Below are 16,814 nucleotides of genomic sequence, written 5' to 3' on the forward strand. Positions count from 1 at the left end.
ATCGTCAGTGAACAGACGCACAATTCTTACAGCATGTTCATGAGCAATGAAAAATTTCTTTCTTAAAGATGAGTTACCCGAGAAGATTAATTCATAGGAGATCACTGAATGAAGACACGCAAAATACATATATTACGTATACATAAAATACGTATATTACGTTACTGTTTGTCTCTAAGATTTGCAATAATTCGAAGTGCAACTGTCACTGAACTCGGTTATTTTCGAAGTTGAGAAATGTGTTCCCTGGAGATGAAATTCCATCCTAGTTATTATTCCTTCGCTGTATATTACATTTATCAGTGGCGCAGTGCGTCTCACATGTACGAAATACGAACGGCGTTCAATAAGTAACCCAACACTTTCTTTTTCTGCTGAAAGCAGGTTAGCTTTACTCAGGATTTCAATACACCATCTACTGAACACTCTTTCGGCTACAAAACCCCATTTTTCAACATAATGTCCGTTCAGTGCAATGGCTTTACATCATCTTATTGGGAGGGCCAGTATGCCTGCATGGTATCGCTCTGCTAGTCGACGTTGGAGCCAACGTCTTGCTTCACCAGTGACCTCCCTATCAGCCACGTTCGGTTTCCTGCGGAGTGCAACCTTCATTTAGCCACACAGACGGAAGTCGGAAAGTGCGAGATCCGGGCTGTAAGAGAGACAGCCCAATGAAGTTTTATGGGCTCCTCTCGGGTGCGCAGACTTCTGTGAGGTTTTGCTTTGTCATGGAGAAGTTGGTTTGCTTTTTAGTAGTGACGGACACGCTGAAGTCGCTTCTTCAAAGTCCTGAGGGAATCGCAATACACTACAGAGTTGATCTTGCGCCGTGGCGGAGTACAGCAAACAGAACAGCCCCTTCAGAGTCCCAGAAGACCGTCGCCATGGTTTTACCGGTTGAGGGTGTGGCTTTGAAATTTTCCTTCGGAGGAGGAGTTGTTGGGACGCCACTCCAAGGACTGCCTTTTTGTTTGCGGTACGAAATGTTGAATCCATGTTTCACAGCTTGTTACGATGTTCGACAAAAAGGTCGGGCAGGTTTGCACGACCTTGTTGCGATTATGACAGACGCCTCTCCCAACGACTCACGGTGCTTTTGTTCACTGCCAGGTCTCCGCATACATTCTGCAAGCACCTATGAATATACGCGATGCTCTAGTTTTCCGCCAAAGGAAATTCAGTGACAGTTCTCTGGTTGGAACGCACCACTGTTAAAGATGCCATTTTAAAGGCCACATATGGCTACGTATGGCTACGTATGGTACTCCATGACACTGAGCTGAAGCAGGAATACTCCATGACGTTCCACAACAAATTCCGCATTTTTCAACCGAAACTGGCCGAGAAAAAAATGCGTTGCGTTACATATTAAATGTCCCTCTTACATACTATAATTTCTGGGCTGAGTATTCCCAAATAATGCGCAACTGAAGAACAAGCGTGTCAATTTACGGCTGAAAATTCGTATACAAAAATAAAATAATGATTTATTTTTTTTTTTTTTTTACAATACTGGCCACGAAATGTACGGCGTTCGTGGATGAAATGACACGAGCAGGGTGAATGCACGCGAAGAGCTGTAGATAAACAAAGTAAGAATCTACGAGTTTTCAGAAACTCCTGAATCGCTCTTTTCGGTAATTATGAGTGTGGAGGGGGCTTAATACTTCGTGGACTAATCACAGGGAATATGAAAGGAAGAAATATCTGCACATATGCTGAAATTTTATTCTTGCGAAAAATATGTATAACTAAAAGTCTTTGTTTTAAAACTGCTGCGTGGAGCCTGTTATAAAAGTCGTAGTCGTAATTAGTTTGTATGGATTTACTCGGATGAATTTTTCAGGAATTACGATAGCATCATCTCTGAAATCCTGCACACCTTCTCGCCAAATTCCCAGTGGCACTCCCGGTCAAATGTCTGACATTTCACTTCGCAGAATTGCTTATACTTCAGAAAGGACGGTTAACGGAATTTTGTCGACCTGAATTGTTTCAGGTTTCTTGGAAAGTCCATTTCATCCGTACCTCAATTCATCCAAACCAGGACACATTACATATTTTTCTTGCCGTCGCCAGCCCCTAAAGCTGTGCAAAACTATTGTCAGATAACATTATTAGTTAACTCTATGTTGCGGGAAACATGTGAGCACTCTTAAGATCCATGGTGGCTCTCACAAGTTAGAGCATTAACTCGTGACATCATAGATATTTCAGACGACTGCAGTGAGGATCTTAGCGGGAACATCAAAAGTGAAACAAACAAACGCATTTATTAAACATAAATGTATTCTTATAAAAAAACTTTGTTTCGTTATGCTACTACCAGCTGGGAACAACTCCAAAAATTTATCGACATCCCTGTTACAGCGTTGTGGGAGCTGTGTTACATAGAAGTGCTATGACAGCTGTAATCCTAAGCGAATAACAGCATTGTTACAGCAAAGTCTAGCTATAACTGTAATTAGACGTTTTTATATTTCTTCATGTAATCTATTACAGGCCTCAGTAAAAAGACTAATTGCCATAAAAAGACATACTAGTGTAAAATCAAAAATCCTAAAAGGAAACGTTTTTCGTTTTTTATTTCATGAGCTCATTAAGTAATAAATTATACAGGGTGATTCAAAAAGAATACCACAACTTTAAAAATGTGTATTTAATGAAAGAAACATAATATAACCTTCTGTTATACATCATTACAAAGAGTATTTAAAAAGGTTTTTTTTCACTCAAAAACAAGTTCAGAGATGTTCAATATGGCCCCCTCCAGACACACGAGCAATATCAACCCGATACTCCAACTCGTTCCACACTCTCTGTAGCATATCAGGCGTAACAGTTTGGATAGCTGCTGTTATTTCTCGTTTCAAATCATCAATGGTGGCTGAGAGAGGTGGCCGAAACACCATATCCTTAACATACCCCCATAACTGTCGTCGATTCACTTCTGCCGTACTCAATAACACAAAAAGCTTTCTGTGGAGCGGTCGCCATCTTAGCATCAACTGACGCTGACGCCTAGTCAACAGCGCCTCAAGCGACCAAATGTACAACTAAATGAAAGTTTATAGCTCCCTTAATTCGCCGACAGATAGTGCTTAGCTCTGCGTTTTGTCGTTGCAGAGTTTTAAATTCCTAAAGTTGTGGTATTCTTTTTGAATCACCCTGTATATTCAAATTACATACAATTAAATGCTCAACATAAAATGCTACGTTTAGGCTTCCAATTCGAAAATTGCTCTAAAATGGTATTCTTGTAGTTTAATTCTCACAACATTTGTTCAGCCAGGCCCTGACCACAGGTTCAGGCTGGGAGTCTATAGACTGTAAGAACGATAGGGGTGTGTACTGCTAGTCTGCGTCTTTGGTGATGCCTCCAGGACCGGATTAAGGCCCGACACAGACACTCCGCCGCTTCGGACGCCAAGTTGAGAGGGGTACGAGAGGCGCTCGAGTGCGAAGTTCATGTACAGGGTGGTCAGAAACATCCAGAAAACCTTGTAAGAGAGTTGCAGGGTAGGGTGCGCTGAGAAGTAATTGTTGAGAAAAAAAATTCGATACCTTTTGCCGTTTCCGAGTTAATTGGGATTGAAGTTTGCCAATTACGCCATTGCGCACACAAATTAAAGCGGATATGGCAGCTCTAACAGAAACTGAAATAATTTGCTGCAATGACTGTCTGTGAAGCGTTTGTGGCTTTATATATTATGGCATTCGAAAAGAAACGAGCCGGAGGCTGTAAATTGAAAAATGCTGAAGAAAACGTAACGCCATTTCGTGCGAAACTCAGGTAGTCCTTTTCTCACATGATATGCTACAAACTACCGCTGGAGGGCAACAGGCAGATTCCATATACCTATATTTTCGGAAAGCATTTGACACGGTGCCCGATAGCAGGCTGTTAACGAAGGTACGAGTGTGTGGAATAAGTTCACAGATATGTGAGTAAAATGGCTTTGAGCACTATGGGACTCAACTGCTGAGGTCATTAGTCCCCTAGAACTTAGAACTAGTTAAACCTAACTAACCTAAGGACATCACAAACATCCATGCCCGAGGCAGGATTCGAACCTGCGACCGCAGCGGTCTTGCGGTTCCAGATTGCAGCGCCTTTAACCGCACGGCCACTTCGGCCGGCATATGTGAGTAGCTCGAAGACTTCTTAAGTAGTACAACCCAGCATGTTGTCCTCGACGGCGAATGTTCATCACAAAGTGTCGTCAGGAGTGCCCCGGGGAAGTGTGATAGGATCGCTGTTGTTCTCTGTATAGATACTTGCACATGATTTGGCGAACAGGGTGTGCAGCAATCACCGATTGTTTGCTGATGCTGTGGTGTACGGTAAGGTGTCGAAGTCGAGTGACTGTAGAAGGATATTAGACGACTTAGACAAAGTCTCTAGTTGGTGTGACAAATGGCACGCCGGCCGGGGTGGCCGAGCGGTTTTAGGCGCTACAGTCTGGAACCGCGCGACCGCAACGGTCGGAGGTTCGAATCCTGCCTCGGGCATGGATGTGTGTGGTGTCCTTAGGTTAGTTAGGTTTAAGTAGTTCTAAGTTCTAGGGGACTGATGACCTCAGATGTTAAGTCCCATAGCGCTCAGAGCCATTTGAACCATAAATGGCACATAGCTACGAATGTAGAAAAATGTCAGTTAAAATGGATGAGCAGGAAAAACAACCCCGTAATTCTCGGATACAGCATTAGTAGTATCCTGCTTGACGCACCCACGTGTTCTAAATATCTGGGCGTAACTTAACAAGGCAATATGAAATTAAACGAGCATGTGAGGATTGTGGTAGGAAAGCCGAATGGTCGACTTCGGTTTGTTGGGAGAATTTTAGGAAAGAGTGGTTCACCTGTAACGGAGACCGCATATAGGCTGCTGGTGCGACCGATTCTTGAGTACTGCTCAAGTGTTTGGGATCCGTATCAGGTCAGACTGAAGGAAGACATCGAAGCATTTCAGAGGCGGGCTGCTAGATTTGTTACCGGTAGGTGCGAACAACGCGCAAGTGTTACGGAGATGCATCGCTAATTCAAATCGGAATCCCTGGAGGGAAGGCGACGTTCTTTTCAAGAAACACTATTGAGAAAATTTGGAGACCTGATTGCCTGGTGCAAGTCTTTTGAGGTGACGCCACTTCTGTGACTTGTGCGTCAATGAGGATGAAATTTAGACGATGAAGACGACACAGACAGTGTTATGTTGCTGCATTAATTTGTTCTGATTGGGGTGCTGATATTCAAGACAATAAAAGCGAGTTAAAAGCTGTGAGCTATCTGGGGAAGTTAACCTTGCATTACTGAGCAACTGTTTCATCAGGTACCCAGTCTAGCTTACCAAATTCCCATCGAGACTAACATTAACTATAATCTCTTAGTAGTCATCTTTCATCTTACGATAAGCACGGTGATATATATATATATATATAGCGAGAACGCTACCGCACGACCACGAGCTGCGGACGGTCCCTACAATATATATATATATATCCCGGGTTCGATTCCCGGCGGGGTCAGGGATTTTCTCTGCCTCGTGATGACTGGGTGTTGTGTGATGTCCGTAGGTTAGTTCGGTTTAAGTAGTTCTAAGTTCTAGGGGACTGATGACCTTAGATGTTAAGTCCCATAGTGCTCAGAGTCATTTGAACTGGCGGGATCAACGACTGTCTTGGCCACTGCGATCTGCCCTCACCGACTGGAGCCGGCCGCTGGTGCCGAGCGGTTCTAGGCGTTTCAGTCCGGAACCTGCCGAGCGGTTCTAGGCGCTTCAGTCCGGAACCTGTCGAGCGGTTCTAGGCGCTTCAGTCCGTAACCTGCCGAGCGGTTCTAGGCGCTTCAGTCCGGAACCTGCCGAGCGGTTCTAGGCGCTTCAGTCTGGAACCTGCCGATCAGTTCTAGGCGCTTCAGTCCGGAACCGTGCTGCTGCTACGGTCGCAGGTTTGAATCCTGCCTCGGGCATGGTTGTGTGTGATTTCCTTAGGTTAGTTAGGTTTAAGTAGTTCTAAGACCAGGGGACTAACCAATCTTCAACTGAATGGGAAAAGTATTTCCAAAAATTATTAAATGAGGACAGACAAGAATATCTAGAAGAAGGAACAATGGAAGTAAATGGACATGAAGATGATGAGATCCAGATTTTAGAAAGTGAAGTTCTTCAGGCGTTGAGAACAGGAAAGAAAGGTAAATCACCTGGACCAGGCAATATCAATTAGTAGTGTCTGAAATATGGTGGTGACAAAATTGTGAAACTGACAACACAGCTCTTCAGCGAAATGATACATGGAGATTCAACACCCAACGAGATGAAGCTAGGTTACATAAATACCATATTCAAGAAGGGGGATCGCAAAATTTGTTCAAACTATCAACGAATTTTTACAAACACATTAATGAAAATTTTTGCGGAAGTAATTAGAAACAAACTGGAAAAAAATTTAGAACCCAAGAAGAACAATGTGATTTCTCTGCTGGGAGATCATCTGCAGACCATACTTTCACATTACGACAGATTTTGGAGAAACATAGGGAAAAATCAAAAAATTTAGTATTAATTTTCATAGGTCTAAAAAAGTGTATGATACTGTCCCAAGAAAATTACTTTGGAGAGCATTACATATGGCAAACATAAACCCTTCCTTGATCAAAATAATAACAACAGATGCATAAAGAAAACATTTGCCAAGTGAAAATTGGTAATAAACTTTCACAGAAATTTAGAACAAGCAAAGGCCTTTTACAGGGCTGTCGCATGTCACCATCATTATTTAAAACCTATATAGATATTAGCCTTAGAACATGGTCTCGTAAATGTAATAGTATGGGATTAGAAATAAAAGATTGAATTTACCTACATCATTTATTGTTTGCTGATGATCAAGTAGTCGTAGCACAAGATGGGGAGGATGCTATCTATATCTACAATCAACAAGCAGTAGCATACAAAACTTGGCGTTTGAAGGTTAATTACCAAAAAACAAAATACTTAACTAATTATTCAGATGAGCTATACATAGAAGGAATGAAAATCAAAAAGATAAACACTTTCTGTTATTTAGAATCAATAAAAGAATTAGTAGCGGACGGAAGGTCATTGGGATGCTTAACTGTCTTATGGAGCAGGAATGTAATGAGCAGAACTAAAAAATTAATACACAAATCTATATTGGAGACTATGGTTCTGTATGGAATGGAGACCTGGACAATTGACCTGAAGCACACTAAAAAATTACAAGCTCTAGAGATGGACTTCTGGAGGAGATCGGCAAGACTCTCCAGGAAAGAGAAGATAAGGAACACCGAAATAATAAGGAGAATGGAAATAAAAGAAAGAATATATGACGTAATGGACAGGAAGAAATTACAGTGGTACGGGCATGTACGACGAATGGAGGAAGCCAGAATACCAAAACTGATACTGGAGTGGGAACCGGAGGGGAGAAGAAGAAGAGAACGACCTATGACTACCTGGCTCCAAACTGTGCAGCACACAATGAGGAGAATGGGCGCGGAGGAAGAGGACACACAAGATCGAAACACCTGGAGGAATATTCTGAAAATATAGTTTAGGAACGTTTATTCTTTGTATAGTTATTTCCGAGTAAATTATTGTGTTGGAGTTAAGCCTATGTAATGAAGAAAAAGCTCGAAATAAAAAAAAAGTATATGGGACTGATGACCCCAGATGTTAAGTCCCATAGTGCTTAGAGCCATTTGAACCATTTTCACGGAGTGGAAAACGACTACTGAATCAAACCAACGGTGCAGTTGTTTGCCAAAGACTCGGTAGACATGCGTCAAACCTCGTTCAGGCCTACCATCTGGTGAATACCGGCCAGCGGACATTAGTTTTGGAGTACGCCTCGTATTGGGGTTTCCTTGAGAAGCTGCAGAGGAAGGTAAGACAGCCGCATCGAGATGGACCCCGACCAACATCCGTGAGGAACTGTTTCGGCAGTCGAGGAGCGCGTCTGTTACTTACACGCCAAAAACGGACTCCTTTCGGCACAGCACGAGGTATCGTGACCAACAAGGCAGGCTGTGAACGCCACCTCCAAATGCAGGGTTAAGAATGTGGAATGATGGCCACTGCGACGGAGAGCAGCCTGTGGGAAACAAACAAGCGCCTGGCGAGTGCAGAGACGAGGCCGCAGCTGCGCGGCTCTGGGTGCATCGGTCAGCGGGCAGGCCGGAGCGGCGCCCACGTGCAGAGGTCGCGGCCGGGGCGGCGCCCGCTGGATTTATGGTGGGCGCGGAGCGCGGAACCTCCGCCTCACCCTTCACTCGGCGCCGGCAGATGTGCTGCCCGGGCCTCGTGCTCCGACCTGTGTATAGGGGAGGGATCGGCTTGTTGAAACCACATACACTGAAGAGCCAAAGAAACTGGTACACCTGCCTAATACCGTGTACGCTCCTGCGAGCACACAAAAGTACCACAACACAACGTGGCATGCACTCGACTAATGTCTGAAGTAGAAATGAAGAGCCAACTGACTTGCCGGGGTGGTAACGCCGTCAGATCACCGAAGTTAGGCGCTGTCTGGCTGGGCTAGCACTCGGATGGGTGACCATCCGGTCTGCCGAGCGCTGTTGGCAAGCGGGGTGCACTCAGCCCTTGTGGGGCAAACTGAGGACTTGATTGACAAGTAGCGGCTCCAGTCTCGGAAACTGACATACGGCCGGGAGAGCAGTGTGCAGACCACATGCCCCTCCATAACCACATCCAGTGACGCCTATGAGCTAAGGATGACACGATGACTGGTCAGTACCATTGGGCCTTCATGGCCCGTTCAGGAGGGAGGGGGAGAAATGAAGAGCATTGACACCATGACTCCTGCAGGACTGTGTATAAATCCGTAAGAGTCGAGGGGGTGGAGATCTCTTGTGAAATGCACGTCGTATGGCATCCCAGATAACCTCAATAATGTTCATGTCTAGGGAGGTTGGTGGCCATCGGAAGTGTCTAAACTCAGAAGAGTGTTTCTGGAGCTACTCTGTAGCCATTCTGGACGTGTGGTGTGTCGCATTGTCTTGATGGCATTGCCCGAGTCTGTCGGAATGCGCAATGAACATGGATGGATGCAGGTGATCAGACAGGATGCATACGTACGTGTCACCTGTCAGAGTAGTATCTAGACGTGTCAGGGGACCCCTATAACTACAACTGCATACGCCCTACACCATTACAGAACCTCCACTAGCTTGAACAGTCCCCTGCAAGGCTTATGGATTTATGAGCTTGTCTCCATACTCGCACACGTCCATCCGCGCGATACAGTTTTGAGACGAGACTCGTCCGACCAGACAACATGTTTACAGTCATCAACGGCCAATGTAGGTGTTGACGGGCCCAGGCGAGGCGTAAAGCTTTGCGTTGTGCAGTCATCAAGGGTACACGAGTGGGCCTTTGGCTCCGAAAGCCCGTATCGATGATATTTCGTTGAGTGGTTCGCACGCTGACAGTTGTTGATGGACCAGTATTGAAGTCTGCAGAAATTTCTGGAAGTGTTGCACTTGTGCCGCATTGAAAGATTCTGTTCAGTCTTCATTGCTCCCTTCCTTGCAGATCTTTTGCCGGTGGCAGCGATGTCGGAGATCCGATGTTTTACCGGAATCCTAATATTTACGGTACCCTCTTGAAACGGTCACGTGGGATAATCCCCACTTCATCGCTACCATGGAGACGCTGTGTCCCATCGCTCTTGCGCCGACTGTAACACCACGTTCAAACTCACTTAAATCTTGATAACCTGCAATTGTAGCAGCAGTAACCGATCTAAGAACTGCACGAGACACTTCTTGTGTTGTATAGGCGTTGTCGACAGCACCGCCGTATCCTGCGTGTTTACATATCTCTGTATTTGAATACCCGTGCGTATACCAGCTTCTTTGGCGCTTCGGTGTAACATAGGTTATGCCGCCACTCCGTGCTGTCGAACGTCAACGTTGAGCGTGGCGAGTTCAACGTGCTGCTGAACGCTCCCAAACGACGCGACTTGTGCATGCGGCATGTGTTCTCAACGTGGTACACGTGATCGGAGCGCTCCCCAACGGCAGTTGTGGGCTTTATATGGCTGGCACATCACACTGTTTGCCAAACGGACGGGCGTAGGATTCCTGATTTAGCTCTATTAAAACGCAGATTTGCTCTATTGTTCCTATGCTAGTTATGTTGTTCCGGCTGTAGTGGAAACAAATAAAAACTTCAATATTTATGAACATGATATAAGGGGAAAAGAAAAGTACCATGTCTAGTCTATAAGAACATCGGCTTATAAAAGTTTCATTACAAGTAGTGCGATACATCCATCCTCACCCGACGCATCCACCAGCATCTCCCCCAGCACCACCTCCTTCCCGTTACCCAGTGTGGCTTTCAGCCATCCTGCTCTTCCGATGATCTTCTCCTCCACCTCACTCATCTCCTTTCCGAACAGCTTAATTCCCGTCGTTCTGCAATCTTCCTCTTCCTCGAACGTGCCTATGACCGCGTATGGCATTCCGGTCTCCCCTTCAAGCTCCAAACCTTCGCCCTTCCCATTAACTACGTCCGTCTGATCGGCTCCTTTCTCTCCCACCGTCTTTCCTACGTCACCATCCATAATACGGATTCCTACACCTTTTTTCCCTCCGCCGGTGTGCCCCAAGGCTCCGTCCTCTCCCCCCTTCTGTACCTTTTGTATTAGGCGGACATGCCGCCGCCGTCACCCCCCGCCCACTTTCTCCAGTTTGCCGATGAAACCGCCTTCCTTATCCTCGCCCCTACCCTGCAGCGTTCCCAACACCTTCTCCAATCCCATCTTGGCCAGTTCACCGCTTGGTGCAACCAGTGGTTTCTCAAGGTCAGTCCCTCCAAAACCCTTCCGCCTCCTTGATTTCTATCTCACCATCTATGGTCGTCCTATCGCCCTCACCCCCACCCATAAGTACCTTGGCGTCACCCTCGACCATCGCCTCTCCTGGACCCCCCATCTCCGGACAATCCAAGCCAAGGCATGCTCCCGACTCCGTCTCCTCAAGCTCCTTTCCGGCTGTACGTGGGGTCTGGACCCCTCCACCATCCTCCACACCTATAAATCCCTAATCCGCCCTATCCTCTGTTACGCCCATCCTGCTTGGATCTCCGCCCCCCCCCCCTACCTTTTACAAGTCCCTTCAGATCATTGAACGCCATGCTCTCCGCCTCACCTATCACATCCGTCTCTCCTCCCCCATGCAGATCCTGTACGACCTCATTCCCTTCCCCCAGCTCCTCCTTTTCCTTGAAAGGATACGGATCCTGTACATCTCCTGTAAACTCGATCCTCCTCACCCGCTTGTCTCCCCCATCCTCTCCCACCCCCACCTGCTGCCGTGCCTGTATTCCCATGTCCCACCTGCTCTCCATCTCTCCACCCTCCTTACCCTCTCCCAAGATGGCTTCCGCCAGCTCCCCCTCCCCTCCATCTACCCCTCCTACCAACTTTGACCCTCGCTCCCTCTTCCTGTGTTTGCTCCTTTGGGCACCCTCCCTCCCATCTCTCCCCCTTCCCTCCCTCCTCCACTTCTCCCCACTCCTCCCCTGGGCTTCCCCTCCCCTGTCCCTCTACTCCTCCTCCAATCTCCTCAGCCATTGGCATCTTTGTTCTCCCCTTCGCCCCCCCCCCCCTCATCCATCTTCCCCTCTTGGCAGGTCCCCGGACTCGCACACGCTAAGTGGACATTCGTGCGCTGGAGATCATTGCCATCAGTGTCTCGTGTGTGCCGCCGTGTTTAGTGTTCAGTGTTCACCGTCGCACTCCATCGTTCACCTGTGCCATCGACATCTTCAGTGTTTGTGCGTCGTGTCCACAGTTTGTAGTGTGGATTATCGTCGAGTGTGAACGGCTCCGTGTTTGTCTTTATGTGTCTACTGTTTTATTACCCACCGTTATGTAACTTGTGTGTATTCTTTCTGTTGTTTCTTTGTCTATTCTATGGCTGAAGAGAAGCGTAACATGCTGCTGACAGCCTTCCTGTTGTATGGGTTTAAAAATAACAATAAAGAAAAAAAAATAGTGCGATACAAATTCTTACTTGATCACTGTTTCTTTTCAGCGGCAGGATCTTTACAACATATGAAATAAGAAACTTGAAACAAGAAAGTGCAAAATATGTTACTAGAAGTACTGCAAGCTGTCTTGTAGATTAAGTCAATCGAACTAATTCATTCCTCGCAAAGAGCGCACTTATATTTACGTAACATCGAATATTGTAGAATATATTTTATTAAACTAAGAATAAAGTATTAGAACCTAATAGAGAACGCGAGAGCTAGTATAATATACTTCGATGTAGTGAGACGTGAACCAGCATCATATCAGCTACGTCCTTACCAGGCTGAGAGGCTACTCATAGCGTTATATCGACCACGATTGTTGAGTAACCATACTTTGCATCTTACCGCATTCTGGAAGCATTAGTGGTAGACATGTTATTAACTGAAATTTAATTATAACAAACTGTATCAAGAACATTGTATATCTTATGGCTCCTCACTGTGCCATTCCCTTGAAACGGCACACTTTCATAATACACAAGTTACAATAGTTCTTTAACCATCAATATGACGTTTCTCGTCATTTTATTAACCCAAATCATACAATTGATGACGGGTTTTCCACAGAGTATTCAATTTTCTGATGGTTAGAAACTCCATATATACACGGGCTTCAGCTCAAAGCCAATATGGCGTCTCGCGAATCTGTACTGAAGAGAGATGTCGTGCATATGACTTAGGTGCGTTCTCCCATCTCACTGGTCAACGTTCAAATGCACGTTCAGAATATCGGTCTTGATAGATATTTGAATGCACTTTCGGAGAGACTCCTGAACCTGCTTTTTCCAACGTCAGAAATTCGGCACGCTCAACGCTCACCGGGTGAATTTCGAGTAAAAATCAGCAGTAATGGCGGCCGAAGACTTTCAGCATAAGAAGTAAGTTTCATTGAGCCAACGGTCTCGTCAAAGAGGGCAGAGGGGTGGTGAGATTTTAGGGCACTCTCTTGCCCTTGGAGTTGGAAACTACCCTTAAAAGCGGAACAGCTAGCAGTGGTCAACAGCACGAGGATGCAGAAGGCAATGGAAACCACTGTATTAAAGACACGTAATGCGTGCCCCTGGACGTGTGGACTGTAACTGAAAAGTGTCGCGATGATCTCTCCGTTGGCAAAAGATTCCGGGCTAGTCCCCTAGTCCCCCATTCTGATCTACGGAAGTGAACTGCCAAAGGGGAGGTGACCTTCAGAAAAAGATACAATAATCAACGAAAGGATAATGTTCTACAAATCTGAGTGTGGAATGTTAGAAATTTGAACGTGGTAGGGAAGATAGAAAATCTGAAAAGTATAATGCAGAGGCTCAATCTGGATATAGAGGGTGTCAGTGAAGTGAAATGGGAAGAATACAAGAATTTCTGGTCAGACGAGTATAGTGAATATCAACATCAGCAGAAAATGATTTAACGGGAGTAGGATTCTTTATTAATAGGAAGGTGCGCAGAGAGCGAGTTACTCTAATCAGTTTAGTGACAGGGTTATTCTCATCGGAATCGACAGCAAACCATCACCGACAACGAAAATTCGGATACGTATGACGACGTCTCAAGCCGGAGATAAAGAGACAGAGGATATTGAATGTGTACCTCGGTACGTAAAGGGAGAATAGAATGAGGTTGTAGGTGAAAGTGTGGAAGAAAGGGTTATGGGAAAATACGTGCTTGGTAGTAGGAATGAGAAAGGGGAAAAACTAACTGAGTTTGGCAATAAATTTCAGCTAGTAACAACGAATAGTCTGTTCAAGTATCTGTTTTGTAAATAAAAAACGCCTTCTCTTGCTGAACTGTATTTTATTCTCCCAGGTGCGCTTCGCCTTTTTTCTCTTTAAGGCGTCATCGGTGGGATGTATAATGATACAGGGGCCGGGAGATACGGGAAGGTTTCAATTACATTACATCATGGTCAGACAGAGACTCCGAAATCAGATATTGGATTATATGGTATACCCAAGAGCAGATGTAGACTGACATCACAATTTAGTAGTGATGAAGAGTGGTCTGAAGTTTAGCAAACTAGTCAGGAAGAAACAATGCGCAAAGAAGTGCGGTGTGGAAGTACTAAGGGATGAGGATATACGCTTGAAGTTCTCTGAAGCTATAGAAACAGCGTTAAGGAATATCTCAGCAGGCAGAACAGTTGAAGAGGAATGAACATCTCCCAAAAGGGCAATCACAGAAACTGGAAGGAAAAACATAGATAAAAAGAAGGTAACTGCGAATAAACCATGGGTAACAGTGGAAATACTTCAGTTGAACGATGAAAGAAGGAAGTACAAAAATGATCAGAGAAAATCAGGAATACAGAAATACAAGTCATTTAGGAATGAAATAAATAGGAAGTTCAGTGAAGCTAAGGTGAAATGGCAGTATGAAAAATGTGAAGAAATAGAAAAAGAAATGATTCTCGGAATTACCAACTCAGCATATAGAAAAGTCAAAATAACCTGCGGTGTAATTAAAACAATGAGTGGAAACATTAAGAGTGCGATGATAATTCCAGTGTTATATGTAGAGGAAAGAGCGGATAGGGGGAAAGGATAGACTGAAGGCCTCTGTGAGGAGAAAGACATATCTGATGGCTTGACAGAATAAGAAACAGGTGTTGATACAGAAGAGATAGGGGATCCAGTATAAGAATCAGAATTTAAAACAGCTTTGGAAGACTTAGGATCGAAGAAGGCAGAAGTGATGGATAACATTCCGTCAAATTTTGGAAATCATTGGTAGAAGTGGCAACTAAACGACTATTCACGTTGGTGTTTAGAATGTGACTTTTCGGAAAAGCATCATCCACATAATTACGAAGATTGCAACAGCCGACAGGTGCGAGAATTATCGCACAATTTTCTTGACAGCTCATGCATGCTAGTTCCTGACAACAATATATAGAAGAATGGAAAAGAGAATTGGGGTTCTGTTAATGATCAGTTTGGCTTTGAGAAAGTTAAAGGCACCGCAGAGGCAATTCTGACGTTAACGTTGATAATGGAAACAAGACTACAGAAAAATCAAGATATGTTCATAGGATTTGTCAACATGGAAGAAGGGTTCGATAATATCAAATGATGCAAGATATTACGCGAAATTCTGAGAAACATAGGTGTAAGGCATAGGGAAAGGCAAGGAATATGCAATATGTACAAGACCCAAGTGGAAGCGTGGAAGACCACGAACGAAGTGCTCGGATTAAAATGGGTGTAAGACAGGGGTGTTAATTTTCTGCCCTACTGCTCAATCTATGCATCGAAGAAGTTATGACGGAAATAAAAGAAAGGTTCAAAAGTGGAATTAAAATTCAGGGTGAAAGGATATCAATGATAAGATTCGCTGAGACACTGCAGTTCTCAGTGAAAGTGAAGAAGAATTACAGGATCTCCTGAACAGTCTAATGATTACAGAATACTGACAGGATAAATCGAAGAAAGATGATAAGTAGCATAAATGGAAACAGCGAGAAACTTAACACCAGGATTGGTGATCATGAAGTAGATGAAGTTAAGAAATTCTACTACGTCAGCCGCAAAATAATCCATGACGGACGGAGCAAGGAGGACATAAAAGGCAGACTAGCACTGGCAAAAAGGGAATTCCTGGCCAATAGAAGTCCACAAGTATGAAAAAGCACTCCGTCTTCAAGCCACAAGTGGCCCATCCGGACCATCCAACCGCCGTGTCATCCTCAGCTGAGGATTCGGATAGGAGGGGCGTGTGGTCAGCACACCACTCTCCCGGTCGTTGTGATGGTTCTCTTTCACCGAAGCCGCTACTGTTCGTCGAGTAGCTCCTCATTTGGCATCACGAGGCTGAGTGCACCCCAAAAAATGGCAACAGCGCAGGACAGCCCTGATGGTCACCAATCCAAGTGCCGACCACGCCCGACAGCGCTTAACTTCGGTGATCTGACGGGAACCGGTGTATCCACTGCGGCAAGGCCGTTGCCGTACTTGTATGAAAGATAGGCCTTAATTTGAGGAAGAAATTTCTGAGAATGATCACGGCATTGTATGATAGAGAAACATGTACTGTGGGAAAACCGGAACAGAAGAGAATCGAAGCATTTGAGATGCGGTGCTACAGAAGAATGTTGAAAATTAGATGGACTGATAAGGTAAGGAATGAGAAGTTTCTCCGGAGAATTGATGAGGAAAAGAATACACGGAAAACACTGACAAGAAGAAGGGACAGGATGGTAGGACATATGTTAAGACATCGGGGAATAAGTTTCATGGTACGAGAGAGAGCTCTAGAAGGTAAAAATTGTAGAGGAAAAGAGAGATTGGAATACATTGCGACCGAACCGCCGAATCTTTCCATCAGTAAATGGGGTATGTTCTCAACTGACTCGGTTGTTTTAACCCCTCCACTGACGGAATGACCCGCTTCCTACTTCCGTATGTATAAAGCCAATACGGACTTGTAGCTGTCACGCCTTTGCGCTTACTGCTACGTATTTTAACCGTAAATAGCTCAGCCCTAATGGTAAGAGGTAGTAGTGAATTCACGTTATTAATCTTTGAAGACAGCACAGCTGCCACAAGCTCAGCTCACTTTTACTCCACTCCTACCCTCGCCATTGCACCACATTAACTAGGTGCTACATGGACCTTGCTACACTTGCGTATACATTTTTGACCGTTACTCGCTAGTATTTACCTAATGATTAGTACACTCCTAACCGGACTATTTCCCAAAGAGCTGTGATGATTGAACGGGTTCGATCTACGGCCTACAG

General features: G+C 45.0%; 1 pseudogene; it reads right to left on the minus strand.

Annotated features, from left to right (window-relative positions):
- Window positions 1-15,904: 15,904 nt before the first annotated feature.
- Window positions 15,905-16,022, minus strand: LOC124617107 (annotated as a pseudogene).
- Between the last annotated feature and the right edge of the window lie 792 nt (window positions 16,023-16,814).

This window comes from Schistocerca americana, chromosome 5, assembly GCF_021461395.2.
Source record: "Schistocerca americana isolate TAMUIC-IGC-003095 chromosome 5, iqSchAmer2.1, whole genome shotgun sequence".
In the NCBI taxonomy this organism is placed as follows: Eukaryota; Metazoa; Arthropoda; class Insecta; order Orthoptera; family Acrididae; genus Schistocerca; species Schistocerca americana.